This window comes from Lissotriton helveticus, chromosome 3_1 (assembly GCF_964261635.1).
Source record: "Lissotriton helveticus chromosome 3_1, aLisHel1.1, whole genome shotgun sequence".
Taxonomy (NCBI): domain Eukaryota; kingdom Metazoa; phylum Chordata; class Amphibia; order Caudata; family Salamandridae; genus Lissotriton; species Lissotriton helveticus.
In genome coordinates, this window is record NC_136061.1 from 178147172 (window position 1) to 178159218 (window position 12047).

Below are 12047 nucleotides of genomic sequence, written 5' to 3' on the forward strand. Positions count from 1 at the left end.
CTCTGCATATTTCGGGATATTGCTGTTTTGCCATACTGGGGCCAATACTTTACAGATTCCTTTCGAACTGATGTGCGCAAATCCATAAGCCATTGTTACTACTGCAAGTACATATGCGTTAGGTAATAGCCATCGCTGGTGTTCTGACAATTCGACCCAACAACCATTCGCATCTAACCTACCCTTACTTTCTCTCCATTCATTCACCTCTTTCTCAGTTGCCTCGGCTTGTATAGATTTCACGCTTTCGATGGTGTCCTCACACATTCCAACATCAGTAATCCATCTAGCGGGACCTACAACATACATCCGACTCATTGTGTTCCTTGCAGTCTCTTTCGCAACCTCGTCTGCAAATGCATTCCCGCGGCCAACATCATCCTGAATCTTTTTGTGTGCACTGCATTTTACAATGGCAACTTGTAGTGGCAAGGTCAGTGACTGGAGGAGCTCATTAACTAGCTGACCATGTTGTATCTTTGCACCATGTGACGTAAGAAACCCACGTTCACACCACAATCTCCCAAAACTGTGAGCCACACCAAAGGCGTATTGGCTGTCAGTGTACACATTCACTCGCTTTCCTTTCGCTAACACACATGCTCTGGTAAGCGCAATTAGCTCTGCAGCTTGTGCAGAATTATGGGAAATGCGCGCGGTCTCTATAATGGTGTGTAATGTCGTTACGGCATATGCGGCAGTCGTATCACCATTCGACAGCTTGAAACATGAACCATCAACCCATAAAGTATCATTGCATTCAGGAAGGGGAGTGTCCTGTAAGTCTACTCTCCCTTTTGTCTCTTCTTCTGTCCTAAAACAGCAGTCATGGTTATCAATCTTGTCTGTTTCTGTCGGAATGGGTAATAACGTTGCGGGATTCAGTGTATCGCACCTCTTTATGTGGATGTGACTTGCTAGCAGTGTAAGTTCGTAACTGGATAGTCGAGCGCTAGTAAGGTGTTGTGTCTTCGTCCTGTTTAGTAAAATGTCTACTGCATGCGGAACCATAACGATCAGAGTATTATTCATGACTAATCCAGCGGATTGTCGAATGCAGACAGCTGCTGCGGCGGTAGCCCTCAGACAACTTGGTAGGGCTTTAGCCACAGGGTCTAGAGTTGCCGAAAAATACGCGCATGGGCGCTGTCTGTTCCCAAAATGTTGTGTTAAAACTGATAATGCACAACCTTCCTTCTCATGGACATATAATATAAAAGGCTTACTGTAGTTGGGGTTTCCCAACACAGGAGCCGAACACAATGCATCACGCAACTCGTGGAAACTCGTCTGGCAATCTTCAGACCAAGGCATAGGATTTGGCGTGTCTTTACAGAGTAGTGCCAGCAAGGGTTTAGCTAGTAGTGAGAAATTCGGTATCCATTGTCTACAGTACGATGTAATGCCCAAGAAGGCTCGAACCTCTCTCTGTGTCCTTGGGGCACTCAGTTCTGCAATTGCCTGTATTCTCTCTGGTGTCAGTCTCCTTCCCTCCTTCGACAAGATGTGACCTAGGTAGGTTACTTCTTGTCGGCAAAATTGTAGTTTGGAAAGAGAGACTTTGTGCTTCATGTCACATAAGTGATGCAATAATGATAACGTAGCTTTCTTGCAAATCTCTTCAGTGTCTGCAGCGATCAGCAGATCGTCTACGTACTGAATCAGAGTTGAACCATTCGGTAGAACAATCGTGTCTAGTTGTGTTTTCAGGGCCTGACTGAATATTGATGGGCTTTCGCAGTAGCCTTGAGGAGCGCACTTGAAGCGGAAGCTTCGTCCTCCTAAATTAAATCCGAAAATATCTCTACTCTCCTCAGCAATCGGGATGCTGAAGAAAGCGTTCTTCAGGTCAATCACCGAGAACCAATTTGCTGAAACTGGCACCATCGTCAATAAAGCAGTAATGTCGGGGACAACTGGAAACTGTGGGATAACTATCTTGTTCACTTCTCTGAGGTCGATCACGAACCTATACACAGGGGGCTGTGAAGGATCCGTACGCTTTAAAACCGGTAAGACTGGACTGTTACAAACATTTCCTGTCGTTTCTTCAATGACGTCCTTATCAATCAGGTCATAAACAATCGTCAATAACGCCTTTTCACATTCGCTAGAAATTTTGTATTGGGGAATGCGTGGCTACCTAACGTTGGCTTTCAATGTTATGACATACGGTGCTATCTCCAAAGGACCTACATCATTAGAGCCATTAGCCCAAAGTATATCAGGAAGTGATGACAATTCAGTTGCAATATTTTCTTTTGACACATACATTGGAGAAATGACTTTCTTACCTAAAGTAAGTTGTACTCCCAAGGGTGAACAGTACAAAGTCGCATATAACCTTTTTAGCAAATCCAAGCCTAACAAATTTTCACCGCAACCTGTTGTCAAAATGAGGGGTGCTTCTAATTCGCATGGGCCAATAGAAAGAGATACAGGACTGGAGATCGGGTTTCTAACAGGGGCGCCAGAGAAACCTACTGAAACATTCATTTCGCCAGACAAAGGTGCACCAGGAAGTTTCGAGTGCATGATAGAACTTTTTGTAGCACCAGTATCCAGCAGAAATGGCTCTGACACTCCCGACGTAATTACCTTGACATAAGGTCCATTCTGATCTACTGTCCATGGCTGTCCTAGCAATCGTTACCCTCATTTTCGTGTTCGGTGTAATAGTCGTCAGTATAGTACTGAGCTGACCTGGATGACGCATTATTCTGTTGGTCAAAGCTGTTCATCGAATTCTGAGGCGGAAAAGAAGTTGTATTTTGGGTGAAATTTCCACGGCCCCTACCTCTAGGGGCATGTTGAACACCTCTTCCCCTTACACCTGAAGCACCGCTCAAACGTCGTGCAAGAGCCGGACAATTACCTTTAAAGTGACCCTCTTCCTTGCAATACGCACATTGATTCGGGCCATAAGCAATACGCTGATGGGAAAACTCATTTCCTTGCGCGTTTCTCGAATACTGCTGTTGTTGTTGATAATTGGGCTGACTAGCCGTACGAGGCGGATAGGCTCGCTGGAGAAGAACTTTAGTTTTTAAATCTTTTGTCTTTTTGTCGACTTTATCTAGCTCGTCTTTGCGCCTATTTTCATAGTACTGGGCTGTAGCTAAAATTTGAGCTGACGTAGAGACAGCCCAAGCACTCTCCGAATCTTTCAGTTTATTACACAGTTCAGGAATTAAATTATGTACGAATTTGTCTACAAACAATCTTTGGCCACCCTCGGTAGCCATATCCTGACCACTATGATCGGTGAAAGTCTCCTCAAATCTTGTGAAAAAGTCAGACACATTCTCATCTTTCTTCTGCTTGCACGCAGATAACTTGTCCCAGTTTACGCGTACTTCAGGCATTATCGTTTTCATGTACGCGATAATTCTACCAGGAAGTTCAGCTATTAACGGCTCAGGTTTAGAACCACCAATTTGTCTAGCATCTATAGCGGCAATGTTCACCCATGAGTCACCTAGTTCTTGGTCATGGTTCGTATGACGTATTTTGCTCCATAGAGGATGTGGAACAACGTTCCCAAACAGCATGTCTATATCCGCTAAATTCATTATACATGAGCTTGCAGTTTGCGATAACTCCTTATAATACCCAGTCGGGTTTTTACGAGGATCAGGCAGTGTCTGCTTGAGTGAGTGCTAAGACATCGGATCTTTTCCAGGGGACATGTACCCATACACTCTGGAAATGAGGCAGAATCGGTGGATTCGCATTCGCATCACCTTCCCTCCAAACCGGAGGAACCTCTCTCATGGGGTACTGTTTTGCTCTTTTCCCGCCTGATACATCGTCTTCGTGACATGATCTAGAGACGTTTCCCTTACTCCTATAAGAGAGCAATAACTCTATTGCTTTCTCAACATCTGCACCTATAATCATACCTTCATAGAACTTAAAGCGTGTACGCCATAGTTAGTTCATTGTGTATGTGGGATCATTTGTTTTCACATCTTCGCCCAGATATACACACATTTCTTCGAATACGTATCTCTGAGTGGGTGCATTCCATTGACGGAAAACTTCCATAACAGACTGAACATCATATCTAACAGTATCCGTAATCCATTTACGGGCTAGTTCATTCAGCACTTTTCTTTCCTCGTAATCAGGCAGTTGACTACGTAACTGTCTATCTTCTGTTTTAGGGGTCGTTTTAGGCGACCCGAAGAAAGGTGAAAGCAGACCAGTGACGGTACCTGTCACTCTTTGTCTAATAGAAGGAGAACCTTTAGATCAGTTAAAAGGCCGGAGAGCTCATGTTTTTTTTAACGACCGAATGTTTAGCAGGATAGCCTTCAGGTGATTTCCTTCCCCTGAGGTCCGATCCAGGTGGGCGCCGTTATCGGATTTCTGTAAAGCCTCAGTGCCCTTGGCGCTGAGGAAAGAGGCAGTCCATCTGCAAAATTTGCAGGCAAGACAGTCAACATCGGCTGAAAGAGATAAGTGGGGGCGGCAGCTTGTGCCCTTTCTGATGGCTAATAACTTACATCTGCGATACCTAATGCCATGATTAAAATCCGGCGAGTACCCAGCAACATTTCCGGCGCCGGTCCCCTCAGGGACGCTGACGGGCACAGACGGGCTTGCCTTAGGTGCATCCGCTGTGCGCTCGCGCAGCTTCCTGTTTTATTTCCCTAGTTTAACAGCTAGACCGCACAAAGTCAAAATGGCGGTTACAATGTGTCTGGTCTAACGTCTGGTAGAGTGTCCCACTCAGGGTTCGAATACCACCACCCTCCTCAATTCAAATTCTAAGTTCAGTGTGATTATCTATTTTCTATTTAAAACAGATTAAAACACAACAAGGAGAAGCTATCAACAATGTAAAACAGAGTTAGTACTTAAAATTCTGTGCAAATTCACCATATAGCAGCTTAGACACAAGCATGCGAGAAGCTGACTGCTCTGTTACATGGTCTGCTGGCTAGAATGCATGGAAGTATCCCCCACCTGGGCAAAAATTGCACACAGTCTTACCATTGACTGATTGCTAATTGTTGCACTTCATGCATATGACCTTGGGTTACTATTTGCTAGTTTAGATGACCATAGGGAACACATAGGTTGTATGACACAACTACGCATGCATAAACCTTGCGATCCTTAACAATGAGGTCAGAACAACGAATGAGACTTAACCACTCATTCCTTACCACGCAAGTCTTTACAATTAATTTCCTTAGGTAAAGCGCTGGACTTTGGAATAGTAAAATGTACTATTCTAACTACAGTCCACACAACAGTAGGGAAAGCGTTGGACTTCAAAGATCAACGGCGCTTTACCTAAGGCATGTCGTTGTAACGACATGCGTTGTATAGGAATGCATGGTCAAGACACAATTGTTGTTCGTACCGCGTTGCAAAAGCAACACATGGTTAGACCTTTATAATTGCAGTTTCCCACCCATCACATAAACTATTTCACATGGACTGTGCAGATTTAACCCTGGGGAGATGAAACATAATTCCTTTAGATGTTAGGTAGTGTCTTTAGAATGAGCACATCCACCATGGTCTACACAGTCCAATCATGACCAGAAAATGGTTTTATTGACATGTGAACCAAGGAGCAAGTGGCAGTCCTTTTGACAACTACCCCAACATTGAGCCATTGGATGTCTTGACAGAGTCCATGGGGGATACATGCCAGGGCCATGTGGAGTAGAGGAGTGTTCTGGTGAGGAGGAGATCCAAGTTGTGGTTAGGGAAGATGGGCCACATAGACAGTCCACAAATAGATGAGATCAACAGGTGGGAAAGCAAAGCGGGGACAGTACCAGTTGTGAAGTGAACTGGCATGGCCATAAGCACAGGTAAATAGGGAAACTGGCCATATGGCACAGAGAAATGCTACAAGCCCGTTTTTCGGTGGAAAGAGGGAAACTCCACATCTTTGTTCACTGATGTGTGTGGATCCTTCTCTGAGAGGGGGATGTTGTTGGTGCCGGTGGCACTGAGGCACACACACATCAGGGGCTGAAGATGTGGATACTCTGTCCCCAGCAGTATTTCGTTGCACCAACAAATAAGCCAGCACAGCAGTAAGAAGGGCCTGCTGGTTTCCCAGCACAGCGACAGCGTTGTGGTGTAAGGCAGCCATTTCTGCTATGTTGGAGTCTGCTCCATGTACTCCCGGAGGATGTGGATCCCCCCCAGCTCGTTGGCAGCCTTGCTGGTGCTACTGCAGAAGGACAGTTGTTTGTGCCTCTTCCTCATGACACCAGCGATGTCAGCCAGGGACTGTTCCAAACCATGGAACGGAGGGCAGGTATCTCTTATCGCCTACGAGGTGTCCTTATTGGGACTGAGACATGTACGAACTCCCTCTAGGGTCCCTGCAACACTCTTCATCCCCACCCACACTTCATCTACCAGCTCCTGATGCACTCCTACTGCACGAAGTTTGAATCACCAGTGTAGGAGTCCAGGGCTGGGGGTGGGCTGGCTGGTGGTGATTGTTGGATGATAGGCAGATCCTCTAGAGTCAGTGCAACCATGTCGGCCCTTCTTACAACCGGAGATGATGTCCAAATGGCGTACTAGATTTCCTAGTTTCTTGGCCGAGGGTTGGCAGCCTGTTATTATCAGCAGGATCCTCATCCAGGACAAGCAACGGGTCAGGAGTTATTGGCACACCCTCTGCAATGAAATAGATATATGTTAGATGGTGACATGAGTAATCTGGTTGACATTCAGACTTCCTATTAATTCCCTGTCAGATCAACACTGATGCTTCTGACATCTGATCCCCATATGTTTAGAGGCCAAGTTGCAGTGTAGTTGCCTTTTAGATGGCAATATCTCTGCATTATTCACACATTACTGTATGACAGGGCTGACCTGTCATGTCATGGCGTGTTGCAACACAGTTGCACAGCTTGCTGGCCCTGCCATTTCTGCACATGTAATAGGAGGTACATTTCACCTCTGCCTTTGTGATTAGCTTCCTTTTTCAAGATGCCTAAACGGATTGAGTTTTGATGTATTGACACCACTACTGTGCACATTGCACCTAGTCCACAGGGTGCCTGCATTCCGTGAACAGTATTCAGCTCACAGCACCTGTGAAGATGAAGTGGTTTTACTCATAAATTAGTTATGCTCTTGTGGTCTGCCATTCACACAGTGCACTCTGCCTTTTTGTGCTTTCTTGCATGCAAATTGTGCTTTCATGTGGCTATGATTTTAGTTTTTCACACATATCCTGCACACCTCTACCCACCATCCAAATTTGCTACACTGCAGGAGTATATGAGGGCATGTACTAACCAGGGGTTTGTGTATACAAATGTGATTTCATAGCACACACAGTTGGCTCCATATTTGCGGATAGTGGGCACTGTGTAGCAACTCTGAGAGGATGGGCCCAGTCAAATTAGGTAGATTACTAACATTGACACTCAGCACATTTCATCATTGACAGAGAAGTTAATCTGCACAGTTTCACACATCTTTTTACTCAGACCCCCTCACTTGTACGGGTAAATGCCTCCACTGCCAAACCTGATTTGGGCCAGGTACTCAACTTACTGCCACAAACAGATGGAACCCAGCTAATACATTTGCCCTCATGTGCCTACACCACCAACAGTATGCATTACAATATCCAATGGACTGACATGACTTGCTATTTTTGAGAGATATGGGATGAGCTGTAGCGCACTTGGTAGTAGTGCTGGACTTGGTGACATGTTCCTAGCCAGGTTTGCCACACAACTGGGCTCACCCACCTCAGCCTCCAACCATCCCTGACTCCTGCCCTTTGAGGTAGCAGACTAGTTCATCCTAAACCTTGACAGATCCCTGTTTTACATCCTCTGACTTTGACATATGAGGGATGATGAGACGTTTTGCCTTCAGACTCCCTCCTGTGATGTGCTACATCTTCACCCAGGGCCACGTCACATGTAGGATGTGGTTCCACAACGGTCTCTTATCTGTCATCCCTTCCAAGCTGTGACACAAGTGGGACACTGTCAGACACAGCAGTGCATGTGTTTTGGTCAGGTTACCTTGCAGTGCACTAATCCCTTCTCTCCTCCTTGATATGCTATGTCTCCCAATTCAAACACAGTGGCAATTCAAGATGCTCAGGCAGAGTCTACAATGCATTCCTTTTCCAACGACCCACCAGACCCAAACATCATCTTTTGTTTCAACACACATGGTCCTCTGGTGTACATCACTTGCTTTCACCCCCACACCCTGTCCGATTTAGTTAATGACAGGAGTTTGGCAAGTCCCTACCATTGGAGCTGACACCTGTGTGCTCTCGCCCCGCATGTCAGGACAAGCTGTGTGAAATGCAGGTTACTATACATGTGACTCTTGGCATGTTCCTATGTTTATTATTCACATGACCCTCACCCCACCCCCCTCTCAGGTGTGCAATTTGTCCTCTGACAAGCCCATTCCATTTCTTTAAAGTCCATATTTGTGTACATGACACTGTGGAATCATAGTGCAAGGTGGCCTGCATCGTTAAAGTCAGGTTGGTCCGGGTTATTGTCTCCATGCATGATTTGTTGTTCCAGTACATGTTTTATGTTTTGTATTCTGGTACTTGTAGTTCTGGTGACTCATGTTTCCACTCTAAGTGCCAGTATACAAAGGTGAACCTGGACTGGTACTGCACTTCGCACATGGAAGGGAGAAACGCGAGGGAGCTGGACTGAGCAGTGCCACATGTAAATGGGCAGTGTGACTTATACTTGTGTGATGTTTAATGGTACATGCCCCAGATTCCTTCAAGGCATCCAGCTCCTCATGAGGCACCGGGCTTCAACCACAGGTTTTTGGGCAGTTTCTCCTTCGTCCTGCGCTTATAGTCAAGCCACCGTTTTTTGCAGTCGGTGACTGTCCTCTTGGCCTGTCCCACTCTGTTGATCTTGGCCACTATGGACTTTCTTTCCTAATGTCAATTTGGAGGTGACAAATAGCTGCTGTTGGTGCTCTGTCATCTCAGTCATCTCAGTGATCAAGATTTCATCCTCCATCTCACTGAAGTTGCACTTCATCTCCCTCTTCTCCCGAGAGTCTGTTTGGACATCCTGGCTGGTGCTAGGGGTGATGGGGTTATTTCCTGGCTGCGGAAGCGCGCAGCGGGAGAGCCGATTGAGCGCCGAAGGCGCGCCAAAGGTAAGCCTGTCTGCGCCCGTCCGCGCCTGGCCCGCGCCCAGCGCCAGGAACCCTGGCCCTCCCCGCCGAGGCAAGACGACCCGACTGACCTACGACGCCACCACTCTCAACGCACTCAATGCCGGCCGGACCCACGCCTGCTGCCGAGCCACCCCGAGACGCACCCACGGACCCTTTACCTGCTGCACCTGAAAGTTCACCTGCCTCCGAACCTGCCCCGCACCTGCCAAGACAAACACCAGCAGCAACCACCTCAAGTGCATCCTGATCAAAACCCGCTCCGTCCACAGACACGCCGTGGAACTCTGGAACCTCCTCAACGCTACATCACCGGACGTCGCCTTCCTCACGGAAACCTGGATGAACGCCTCCTCTGCACCCGACATCGCCATCGCCATCCCGGACGGGTACAAGATCATCAGGAGGGACCGTATCAACCAGACCGGAGGAGGCATCGCCACAACGAACCCCAACGAAGCAGCCCGCAACTTCACACAGTGGCTGACCGCCTGCGCCGACGACCTCGCGCCACTAAAGAACCCTCCCAGCAGACCCAGAAGCAAGAAGGCATCCTGGTTCACCGACGACCTCAAGGACTCCAAGAAGACCTGCCGCACCCTCGAGAAAGCCTGGCTCCTCGACCGGACCACCGACAACATGACCGCCCTCAAACACGCTACCCGCAAGCACCACCAGCTCATCCGCACCACCAAGAAGAAATCCCTGGAGAAACGACTGGACAACAACGCCCCCGACAGCAAAGAGCTCTTCACTATCGTCAAGGAGTTCTCCAACCCCAGCACCGGCACCAACAACATCACTCCGTCACAAGACCTCTGCGACTCCCTCGCCTCGTTCTTCCACCGCAAGATCGCCGACATCCACAACAGCTTCGGCGCCCCACCCACGCACCCAACCGTCGAACCAACGCCCCCCACCGCCACCCTTCACACCTGGACCACAGTGACCACCGAAGACACAGCCCGCACGATGAACACCATCCACTCCGGATCACCGACCGACCCCTGCCCACACCACGTCTTCAACAAGGCCGACTCCACCATCGCACCCCAACTCCGGAACATCATCAACGCCTCCTTCAACACCGCCACCTTCCCGGAGAGCTGGAAGCACGCCGAGATCAGCGCCCTCCTGAAGAAACCTACAGCGGACCCCACCGATCTCAAAAACTTCCGCCCCATCTCGCTCCTCCCTTTTCCTGCTAAAGTCATCGAGAAGATCGTCAACAGACAGCTGACCGCCTTCCTCGAGACAAACGGATCCCTCGACCCCTCGCAGTCCGGCTTCAGAGCCAACCACAGCACCGAGACCGCCCTCCTCGCAGCCACCGACGACATCCGGACCCTGCTCGACAAGGGGGAAACAGTGGCCCTCATCCTCCTGGACCTCTCCGCTGCGTTCGACACGGTCTGCCACCGCACCCTAGTCCAGCGCCTCAGCAACATCGGTATCCAAGAGAAGGCACTGGAGTGGATCATCTCGTTCCTCGCCGGTAGAACACAAAGAGTCCGCCTCCCCCCGTTTCGATCCGAGGCCACCGAAGTCATCTGCGGCGTCCCGCAAGGATCTTCACTCAGCCCCACCCTCTTCAACATCTACATGAAACCTCTCGCAGCCATCGCACGCCAGCACAACCTCAACATCATCTCTTACGCCGACGACACCCAGCTGATCCTCTCCCTCACCAGAGACCCCGACACCGCCAGAACCTGCCTACACGAAGGGATGAAAGACGTCGCCGAGTGGATGAAGGACAGCCGCCTGAAACTGAACTCGGACAAGACGGAAGTCCTCATCCTGGGATCTTCGCCCTCCGCCTGGGATGACTCCTGGTGGCCCCCAGCCCTGGGCACCGCACCCAAGCCAACCGACCATGCACGCAACCTGGGCTTCATCCTGGACCCCTCCCTCTCGATGATCAGACAAGTCAACGCCGTCTCCTCATCGTGCTTCAACACCCTGCGTATGCTTCGCAAGATCTTCCGCTGGATCCCGACCGAGACCAGGAAGACTGTCACCCAGGCACTCGTCACCAGCCGACTGGACTACGGAAACGCCCTCTATGCCGGAACCACAGCCAAGCTACAGAAAAGACTCCAGCGCATCCAGAACGCCTCCGCCCGACTCATCCTGGATGTCCCCCGACGCAGCCACATCTCCAGCCACCTGAGGAACTGGCTCCCCGTCGACAAGAGGATCACGTTCCGGCTCCTCACCCACGCACACAAGTCTCTCCACGACGTGGGCCCCAAGTACCTCAACGACCGCCTGACCTTCTACACGCCCAACCGCCAGCTACGGTCCACCAGCCTCGCCCTCGCAGCCGTACCACGCATCCGAAGAGCCACCGCCGGAGGAAGATCCTTCTCTTACCTGGCTGCCAAGACTTGGAACTCCCTCCCCATCCACCTTCGGCTGACCCAGGACCATCTCGCCTTCAGGAAACAACTCAAGACCTGGCTGTTCGAGCAGTAGCATACCCCTCACCCCAAGCGCCTTGAGACCCTCCCGGGTGAGTAGTGCGCTATACAAATGGCATGATTGATTGATTGATATTCTCCCCGCTCCATGGCTGGCTTCTGTAAAGTGTGCACATTTTTTTTCTTCCAAAGCGGTCATTTTTTATAGGTTTTTTGATGCTTCACACAATGAAAAGTGATGCAAGGGTGGCTAGTGTCGCCTTACGTGCCGCTAACCAGCCTTACGTCCATTTTTCTCCGATGTGTCATTTTCTGCTGTGACAACATGCCCGCAGCAGCGTAATTTTTTTTACACTGCCTGATCCTTACCCCATGGTGTATTGTACCATTTTGTGCAAATGAGTTATTTTACTCTGTTCAGCCTGTTGTTTTTATGTCTCGGTAAAA